Source organism: Octodon degus, unplaced genomic scaffold (genome assembly GCF_000260255.1).
Source record: "Octodon degus isolate 3935 unplaced genomic scaffold, OctDeg1.0 scaffold00047, whole genome shotgun sequence".
Taxonomy (NCBI): domain Eukaryota; kingdom Metazoa; phylum Chordata; class Mammalia; order Rodentia; family Octodontidae; genus Octodon; species Octodon degus.
The window spans coordinates 7,469,613-7,480,872 of record NW_004524623.1 but is presented as its reverse complement, the minus strand read 5'-3'; positions in this window follow the sequence as shown (position 1 = coordinate 7,480,872).

Genomic DNA, 11,260 nt, shown 5'->3' with positions numbered 1-11,260 from the left:
AAATAAATAAATAAAATTTTTAAAAAATCTTAAAAAAAAAGAATGATAAACTTGAAGCATTTATATTTAAGTGGATGCCACTTGAAGATATACTCATAAGTGAAATAAGCCAGACCTACATGTGTAAATATCATATAGTTTCCCTAGCATAAGAACTCAAAAGAAGAAATGCAAATGGAAAGGTATAGTACAATTAAGAGGAAATGGAGAACTTGAGGATTGGACAACGAGGAGAGGGCAAGGAGAAAAGCTAGGAAACATGACAGGGGCACAGCCATATATTTATACATACAAGATGGGTAGGGCAATGATTCTGAGAAACATCAGCAGGTTTTTGAAACTAGCAGTTAATTGGTATGATTCTCACCCTGACTAACTATATATGCTGATACCCGTGAACCAAGCAACTGCACTGAAGATAGCAATGTGTAATAGAAGGGTCACGCTTGGAATGCCTGTCATTCTGGTCTTCTAAATACGTACTTCTTATCATGACATCCCAATTATTACCATACTGTCTCTCAAGTAAATGTTTGTTTGTTTTTTAAAGAAGGGTAATAAATGAAAAAATGGCACAAGAAAAAAAAATGTCACAGCGCTGTTCTGCTAGAATGCTGTATATGGTTATATTTCTAAATTTCTGTATAAATATATGTAATTGTTTATTGATATTCTTTAAATATTTTTCATTTTAAAAATTTTAAATTTTTTTCTCCATATTCTGTAGGGACTTAAAATTTAACATATCAATACTTGATGGAAAATACCTGTTCCATGTTATGTCTAAGATGTTTGATATTCACACAGATAGTAAGGTTAAATCCAATTTCATATGTTGTAGGGTAATAATAAGCTTCTCTTCTGGAGGGTTAACAACCTAAGGTTGAAGACCAAAAATTAGAGAAATAGAAGGGCTTCCAGGACAGCCAACATTTTGACCATAGCCTTTCAAGATTAGTGAAGACTCAGGACATACGAGAATCTATACTGTAACATCATGTAACTCAGTTGTGTTCCAAATTTTCTGATCAAGGAGATTATGGGGCCACAGAGGAATGTGATCGATGATGTAGAGTGTGCCTAAGGAGAGTCACATGGAGAGAAAACATTCTCTCAGGCTTTCACAGAGAGCAAATTGGTCAAGCAATAGCCGTGACTCATCCACATGACTGACACTGACAAAGAATCTGCAAACTGCCGACAGGGTTACAGGGTACATCCTGAGGGGACTTGACTCACCTTATCAGATACAAAAGTCACATTTCTTGTTCTATAGGTCTTGCTTTATCTTGGTCTTAACCATCCAGCAGAAAAGTATAAAAAAGAGGTATATAAAGTAAAGCCATATTAATATGCTGAGCTGTGAAAGGCTCAAGTCAACAACTTCTGTGGATAACCCACTACTATGGTGGACTGCTGGACTGTGTTGGATTGTTTTGCTGAATGTATGCACCTATAAGTATTTAGATGCCAATGGAATACCCATCTCTGATAGGACTAAACAAAAAAAGGGGGTACAAAGCAAGGACCACTTTGTATCTGTATATACAGAATAGTTAGGCTAGATACACAGCTACTTTTGCTTAATTCAATGAGAAGAAAGATTTCTAATAATAGTGTTTGGACAGTATATCCTGTCTGTATCTTGTACTATGGATAACCACTAAGGAGATAACAATGTGCAATGTATTAATTATTGAAACTGTTCTAGTAATCAGTTTTGAAACTGTCTCATTGATATTTGTTTCTCAATAAAATAAAATAATAAAAAAAAAAACAAGCCTCTCCTAAGCCAAGTCCAGATTGATTGTGTTCAAGGCTGGTTCGAGTTGTACATGGGATTTCTTACCCACACAATGTTCTAGATAAACATGCAGGCATAATCTGGAGCCAGCATCTTCCACCAGGATGGTTCCACTGATGTAAGTAACAGGAACTCTGACTTGGAGCATCCATAACTTGTGAGCATGACTCCATCACTGTGATGTAAAATCAAAGTCCAGGGTACGCTTTTGCTTCTGCAAGGAGACCACCATGAAACACTGCACAGCGGCTCCTTGGAGAACGTACATTAGACCCAAGACAAACTGAGCTCTTATTTATTTATTTATTTATTTATTTATTTATTTTTAATGTATTTAGTGCAGGGTCTACAGTGTCTCACAACACAGATCGGACTCATAGTGATCCTTCCTGTTTTTCAGCCTCTGAAGTGCTGGGATTACAGGTGTGTGCCACGATGACCAGTCTTATTCACAGTCTCAGTGCCCCCCAGGGGTGGGATTGGCACAGCAAGCCAGGGATTGAACTCCAGGCCCCTGCGTCTTCCTAAGCAGGTGCTTTAATCTGCTGAGCCACTGGGCCAGCCCAAACTGAGCTCTTATAAACCTCTGAAAAGTAATGCTGCTCTCTGGAGGTGGTTATACAAAAACAAAGACAAAACAGAATAAAAACCCTACCCTCTCCAAGTTATGAGAGCATTTTACTTTATTCTACTTTTTACATGGTGTGTATTTATTTTCTACTGGGATGTAATACTCGTACAACCTTTTTATGGTATGGAAGGCTGAGCCTGGGGTCTTGGAAATACTAGACAAACTCTACTACTGAGCTCTATCTCCAGCCCTTTTTTCATTTTGAGATAGAATTTCACTGAACTGCACAGGTGGGCCTCAAACTTGTTACTCTCCCTCTTTGGCCTCTGCAGGAGTTGAGCATGAGGGTATGCACAACCCACCTGGCTGCTCCTTTACCTTTACAGGGCATGTATGATAACCTGGTACACATTTAAAATGTGTAATGATTCAGGAAAATCAGCACTTTAGTCTGTTAAAAAAATCATCATTTTTATCTGTTGGGAATCTTGTACTCTTCTAGTTATTTTTAAATAGATCCTTGATTGTCGTGACGAGTAGTCACTTCCTGTGCTGTTGAAAGCCAGAACTGTGTTTCAGTGCCGTGTTTTGCTGTTCCTTATTTAACTTCTCTCAGCTCCCCTCCCTCATGGAGTAACCGCCATTGTGCTCTGTGCTTCTCTGCAATCAACTTTATAGTTTTCCACAAAGGAGGGAGAAAATACTTATCTTACTGTGTGTGGACTATTTCACCTGCCATAATGACTTCTAGGAGAATCCATGTTGCTACCAATTCCAGGAATCATTCTTTCTTGTGATGTACAGTGTTCCATTGTGTGTGTGTGTGTGTGTGTGTGTGTGTGTGTGTGTGTGTGTTTGTATGTGTTTCATATATTTTCATATGTTTTTTCTTTATCCATTTATTCAGAAAATGTCATCCGAGTTGATTTCTTAGCTTAGCTATTGTGAATAGTGGTACAATTATCATGAGAGTACAAATCTCTTCAGTATTACAATTTCCTTTCAGGCTGGGGTGATAGCTCAGTGGTCTAAGCCCCTGCCTGGTAAGCGCAGAAACCCCTGGTTCTGCATGCCTGCACCGGCCTCAGAATGCTGGGTGTACTGTGCTAGCCATGATGTTGCACACCTGTAATCCCAATGCTGGGGAGACTGAGACAGGAAGATCACTATGAGTCCAAGCTATGTAGCAAGACCCTGTATCAAGTAAATAAAAGATTAAATTTTTTTGAAAAATAATAATTTTGTCTCCTTTGAATATGTACCTAAAAGTGGGAATGCTGGATCATAAGATAGAAATTTTTATCTTTTAAATGCATTATAGGAGGTCATGTCAAAGCTTACCTTTTAAAGCTATTTTGTAATGCTTGAATCTGCTTTTCAAGGCCTTTTTTACTGAATGCTTAATGCCTATGGGGAAACGCAGTACTTCATTTAGAATTCAAACATCTGATGGAAAGCTCTTCCCTTTCCTGAAGTAAACACGCTCTGCCTGTAGTTTCCGTCCTCTGGTCCTGATCTTCCTTTTTGGATTGTTATGGGTTGAGTTGTGGGTCCTAAAAAAGGTATATGATAAAATCCTGGTCCCTAGCGGGTCAGAATGCGACCTTACAGGGAAACAGAATTACTGTGGACACATCTAGTTAAGATAAGGTCATACTGGAGGGGGGTGGGTCTCTAGTCCACCATGACTGAGGTCTTTATGAAACGGGTAAATTTGGATACAGACGTGCACACAGGAAGCACGTGACCATAAAGGCACAGGTGGAGGGACTCATCTACAGACCAGAGATTCCAAATATCGCCAGTGTGTCATCCTAGTCTAAAGACAGGCATCGGAGAGATCCGCCCTCAGCAGATCCGCCCTCAGACCACACCCTTTGTGGTATTTGTTAAGATAGCCCTAGCAAACTGACAGTTTCAAAAGATAATAGTGACAGATGTTGTCCAAGAACTCCTTAACACACTCTTCTTCAGTACAGTGCTATGAATATGTACCACTGCTATCTTTATTTTTTTATCTTCACATAATAAAATGATAGGCCCTCAAAAATTCCCACACCCTAAGCCTCAGAATCTCTGGATATGTTGTTACAGGAAAGGTAAAATCAAGTTCACAAATAAGGTAAGGCCCTAATCAACTTCAAATGGAGACACTATTGGCAGTTATCTGATATGCCCAATACAATCCCAAAATTCCTTAAAAGTTGAACAGGGGCCGGCAACATAGCTCAGTGAACTAAGCGCCTGCTTCGGCAAGTACGAGGACTAGAGTTCGATACCTGGTACCTCATGCCGTGACGGTCCCACCCCCAAGCACACTAAGCCAGGACCGAGTCCTGGCATTGTGGCGCACACTCCTAATCCCAGCACTGGGGAGGTTGAAAGCAGGAGGATCCCTATACGTATGAGCTGTGTCATGAGACCCTGTACCAATTACATTAAAAAAAAAAAAATACTGAACAGAGACATACAAGAGAGAAAACCAGGAAACAGCAGTGAGAGAAGGATTTGGCCCGATTTTGATACCTTTGAGGACAGAGGAGTGAGGTGATGAGCCAAGGAATGCAGACTCCCTGAAGAAGTTAGAGAAGGCCGGAAGCGGGTGTTATCCAAGAGTCCGAGAGTCTCTGGAAATAATTCAGCCTTGCTGATGTCGCGATTTTTACCCCTCCATAACACATTGATAATAAATTTATGCTGTTTTCAGCCACTATATTTGTGGTAACTTGTTACAGTAATAATAGGAAATTGCAAACCTTTGTTATAGTTTTCATGTTACGCGCCCCTCCAACGGGCTGGAAGCATGTAGTGCTATCAGGAGGGAGTGAAAACTTGAATAGGTATGTGCAACCCATGGCCTGCAGGCTGCCTGTGGTTCTGGGCAGTTAGCAATGTGGTCCCAGATGATCATAAACATGAACATCATTTTGCGATTTCTAAGCGATAGCTCCATGTCTCAGTTGCATGTTGACCACAGTGGGGGAGGGCACGGTGCTACGTCCACCTCTTGTGCCCGCCACTCACTCAGTGGAACGGAAATGGACGTGCATCAGGTGTTACAGATGATTTTGCAAGTGGTGAGAAAACTAGTGATTGCTGATAATATTTCAACCTACCTTACACATGTGTGTGCCTGTGAAGACAGGCATACACTGTACTAGGCAGAGAGGTAAATTTTCTTATTTAATTTTGAAATTTTTTTGGTGTAGTTATAACCCCACTTTCAGTCAACAAATAGATTCCTTGTGAATTTTCAAGTAGAATGTACAGTGCTTGAATTCACTCTTAAAACTTGAAGAAATATTTCATGATGGCCCTCTCCTAGACCTTTCTAAGATCTACCTTCCCAGAGAAAATACTCTTTGCTTTAAATTCACACCTGATCCATGTCCCTGCACCTTGGCACCACATGCACTTGTGAAATGCTATTTTCATTTTCAACAATGAAGCACACAAAGAGAAAAATTAGAACTAAAATATTCGAAAAGTACTTGAGAACTCACTAGGAATTGCAACCACTTTCATCAAAGCAGACACTGACACGTTTTAATTTCACAGAAACAAACTCCACTCATTTTGTGTTTATGCTGTCCCCATTTAAAAACATTCTAAGAAATACAAAATCATTTTGTTTTTCATATACATTAACTGTATTATACATCTTCCATGTGTCCTAAGATAATTCCTCTTCACTCAGTGTACCAGGCTAGCCCAAAACACAGACATTCATGTTCAAGAAGGTGGGACAGAGTTGTCGGAGGAAGTAGGTCCCTGGGGATGCACCCTTGAAGGGTAAACACTGACATTTGTCCCACCCCCAATCCCACCCCTTCCTGGTCACAATAAGGTAAGCGGCTTTCCTCTTTCAGGCCATTCCACCCTGAGGTCCTACCTCGCAGCAGACCTAAAAGCAATGAAACCAGTCTGGCATGGACTGAACCTCTGGAACCATGAGCCATAATAAGCCTTTCTTCCTTTAAATTCTGTCCTCTGGTACTTTGTCACAGTGGCAATTCTGACTAACACAGAAAATGGTTATTGAGAAGGGCAGGTCACTATTGTGAATGTACCTAATAAGTGGCAAATTTTTAGAGTTGGTTGGCAGGAGCAATGTAGAAAAGTTTGGAGGTGGAGACTCAAGAAAGCCTAGAATGCTGTAAGCAGAGATTGGTGGGCAACAATGATAGGTGCTCAGACAGCAGAATGCTGGTAGGGAAGTGCAAAGCAGAGATTACAGGTGGAAACAAAGAAGAACTTCTCTACATTTTGTCTAGTTTCTGAGACTTCGTGTGAGGCTGAGTGGAAAGACAACAGACTATTTTACAGTGGACCCTTGACCTAAGAACTTGATTTGTTCTTGCATGCTGGTTATAACTCAGCTTGTAGCTTAGACTCCACTACACAGCCTTTGAAGTCTCTCTCCCATCTTCAGCAGATCTCCGTGTCCTTAGAGAGACATTGGCCCAGAATTTCTCAATGAACCTCATGCAGAAAGGATGTTGTAATGCTCCTTCCAGGACTATTTAAGGATTAAATGTGTATCTGACACCATCTGGAATCACAAACAGGTCATAACTCAAGATTTTAGTCATAAGTTCAAACCAAAATTCTGGTTATAGCCCAACTTGTTCATTTGTCAGGCTAGCCATAACTTGAGGGTCCACTATATTATATAGAAAACAATTTCTACAGTATTCAGACTGTGGCACAGGTATTGGCTGCTTTCATCAGATTCATAGTGAGAATCAGGAATAAAAAATAGAGCTGCAGGATTTGAAAGACTTGCACTTTGGCCAAAAAAGCACAGAAAGGATTAGGACCAAGGAAAAATAACTTTTGAGGGGACTGGCAGCATGAAAAAGAAGCCAGTGCTGGTGTGGTGTCGGCACACACCTGTCATTCCAGCTATTGGGAGAAGTGGGAGGATCCTCAAGGCCAGCCTCAGCAAGATATTGAATCAAGCCTCAAAAAACAAAAAAGAAAATTAATAAAAGACAAGGAACTGACTCATCCACATGGCTGACACTGACAAAGGTTCTACAATCTGAGGTACAGGATCTCAGGATAAATCCTGAGGGGATTTCACTGACCTTATCAGACCCAAAAGCTACAACTCTTGTTGCATAGGTCCTGCTTTACCTTGGTCTTAACCATCCAGCAGAAAAGTGTAAAAATGAAATATAAGAAGTAAAGCCATGCTCTTTTTGCTGCATCTCCCGCAAGAATGAAGACCATTCTTAGCAATCAGACAGTCGACATTCCAGAAAATGTCGACATCACTCTGAAAGGACGCACAGTTATTGTGAAGGACCCGAGAGGAACCCTCCGGAGGGACTTCAACCACATCAATGTGGAACTCAGTCTCCTTGGGAAGAAAAAGAAGAGGCTCCGAGTTGACAAATGGTGGGGAAACAGAAAGGAGTTGGCAACTGTCCGCACAATCTGTAGCCATGTACAGAACATGATCAAGGGGGTTACACTGGGCTTCCGTTACAAGATGAGGTCTGTGTATGCTCACTTCCCCATCAACGTCGTTATTCAGGAGAATGGGTCTCTCGTTGAAATTCGGAATTTCTTGGGTGAAAAATACATTCGCTGAGTTCGTATGAGGGCAGGTGTTGCTTGCTCAGTATCTCAAGCCCAGAAAGATGAACTAATCCTTGAAGGAAATGACATTGAGCTTGTTTCAAATTCAGCTGCTTTGATTCAGCAAGCCACAACAGTCAAAAACAAGGATATCAGAAAATTTTTGGATGGTATCTATGTTTCTGAAAAGGGAACAGTTCAGCAGCCAGATGAGTAAGATCCAAGAGTTAATCCAGCCGCAGAAACAAGCTTCTGGATTGTAAAGCTAATCTGATATTTTAATGAGACAATAAAAGATCTTTATTAAATAGAAAAAAAAAAAAGAAGTAAAGCCATGCTGTTATGTTGAGCTGTAGGGGACTCAGGTCAACAATTTCTGACATTGCCAGTCAAGCGGAAGACCCAATACTATTATGGACTACTGGACTCTCTTAGAATATTTTGCTGAGTTTACACACCTATAATATTCAAATAACTGAACTAAACAAGACAAGGGGATACAGATGAATGTCCATTTTGTATCTGTGTATTCAAAGTGGTTAGGATAGATATATAGTTACATTCTCTTAATGAATAGAGATTTGTTCTAATGGTGTTTGTAAATAGGACATCATGTCTGCATCTTGTACAGCAATTAACCCCTAGGAAGAATGTATGCAATGTGTTAATTATAGAAACTGTCCTACCAATTTGATTTGAAACTGTCTCATTGCTATTTGTTTATCAATAAAATTATGGAAATAAACAAATAAAATGACAAGGATGTGAAAAAAAAAAAGGCAAGGAACTTTGGAAGCTCAGAAGAGATCCCTGGGTTAGAGCTTCAGTAAGCTTGGGGGAGGGGTTACTTTGCACCAGGGCCATGGGAAAGATGTCTTGAAAGCATTGCAGAAACTGCTGGACCTCACCTACTACAGGTTCAAAGGTGTCAAATTGTAACTTCCATTGAAAGACTGCTTTGAGGGGACAGGGATATAGCTCAGTAGTGCAGCACCTGCCTGGCAAGTGTGAGGTCTTGAGTTCAGTTTCCAATACCACTCCACTAAAAACAACACTGTTTTGAAGAGGGCACCAGGGTACACTGTTCATACAATGCCGCCTAGGAAGCTGTTCTCCAGGATGTCTTTCACTGTTCTTGGCCTTCCAGGTACTCAAGGATGCTGAAGCCAGGCTCCAAGTAGGCACAGCTGGTCCCTGACCTCCAGATCATCCACATCATGCTGCTTTTACAGGCATGCAGAGCTGTAGCTTCCACCCAGATTTCAAGCAAAGCCAGGTAGTATGTGGCAGGTAAGGGTCTCTGCAGGTGGCCCCTGACAGGGTGATGCACAAAGCTGTGTGAGTGAAGCTGAAGTTGCAGTGGTGACTCCAGGAAGTAAGAGATGCCAGAAATGTGGACTGTATCTTAGAAAAGCCACAGGCAGCAAGCAGAGCTGCGGCTATGGTAGCAAGGATGTAGGGGGAGGGCCCTTTGAAGGTCATCATGTCACCTCATGCCCTGCATGCTAGACAGACATGGAGCTACAGGACTTAATGTTGACCCCACTGGGTTTTTGTCCTGCTTTGGTTCAATTCTCCCTTCACAGCCTCCTATTCCTTCTTTCTGAAAAAGAGCTGTTCATCCTATGTCATTGTGATATAGGGGAATGAAACTCTCAACACTAGATGTCCAAAATGCTGAGTTCGAGTATGTGTTCTGTTAAATCAAGGAATGAATTCTAGGAATAATAGAAGTTAAGAGTAGGAAGAATTTATTGAGAGAGAAAAAAACTTCTATATGAGAGGGACAGAAGGGGACTTGCAAAATGAATTGCTCACCAACTTTGCTTCTCAAGGGCATTTCATGGACTAAAGCCACAGGTAAGATGGGCTTAAGGTGGAACTGAACTCTAACCAATCAATATGATTACAGGTATAGTCACTTAGGTAATATTAATCCAATGACAAATCATACAATGAGTGTGAGGTGGGACAAAACTATGATCAACCAGTGCATATATAATAAGTATAGCTGCTTGGGTAATATTGATTAAATGGGGATTAACTGGGGACACAAGACCTGAAGCAAGTGCTAGAAGGGGTGGGTTAAAGAGGTTGAGTCTTCCACCACTATGTGACTGATGCCTACTTAGACTGCTAATCACTGCTGCTCATCCCTAGGGGATTACATGAATGAGCAGTTCTGCTTTGTCTTCAAGACTGGCCTTCCTTCAGTGAAGGCACCACCAGCCACAGTTGTCTTCTGCTTTGATGTCTGGAGGGCCCAACGCTATCTGACAGTCTACAATATTTCTACTTAATTAGTTATCTATAATAATTGTACATTGGAAATATGTAACTTTTTTAAACAGTGTTTGAGAGTAAAGAATGTTTCAGAGGAGATTTTGAACTTGGGCTTTTGAGTAATACTGTAAGTGTTAAGACTAGAAACCTTTGTTATGGTTTGAGTATAGGTGTCCCTCAAAAGCCTCATGAAGTCATGGGGTGGTTTCTGGAGTTTGTGATTGATAACTGTGAGTGTGGATGCTGCACCTGCCCTGGGGTAGGTAATTTGCATTGCAACGTGAGGAGGATCAAGAAGCTAGCTGCTTGAACTGCTGCTACTCCTCCCTTTGCTCTCTTGCTCTTTGCCATCACCACAAAAGCTTATTCTCTGCCATATGCTGCTCTGCCTTGGAACAAGCTGAGTATGAACTAAAACCTCCAGTAACTGTGAGCTAAATAAACCTTTCCTTCCCTCATTTTGAGTGTTGTGTATTCATCCAAGCAATAAGAGCAGAGAAACTGAGACAGAATTTGGTACCAGGAGTGGCGCTGTTGCTGTGGCTAAACCTGACCATAAGGATTACAAGTTTTGGGGAATGATTTCTTGGAAGAGTTGGAAAGGTTTGGAAATGTTGCATACTTTTGAAGAGCTAGAACAGCTTTGGCTGTTCTGTTTGAGAGATTCTGGTCAGAGCTCAGATGACCAGCAGACTGATAGAAAGCCTGCCTGTAAAGAACAGGCTGGGGAGGTCTCTTCAGGGAAGGAGGATGACATTGATTGTTGCACTCCAGACAATGTCTGTTTGGCTTGGCAAAAAGTTTGTCTGCATTTTGCTTGTGTCCAGAGACTTTGCCTGAGACTGAGATTAAGCATGGTGGACTGATTAATCTTTCAAAATATATTTCAAAGCAACCAAATATCGAGGCAGTGGCATGGCTATTGTTGGGGGAGTTTAGTAAGATTTATGTTGAGAATCAAGAGCAAGGAGCCCAGTGGGAGGATTTAAAATATTGTGAGCTTGGCTAGAAAGGAA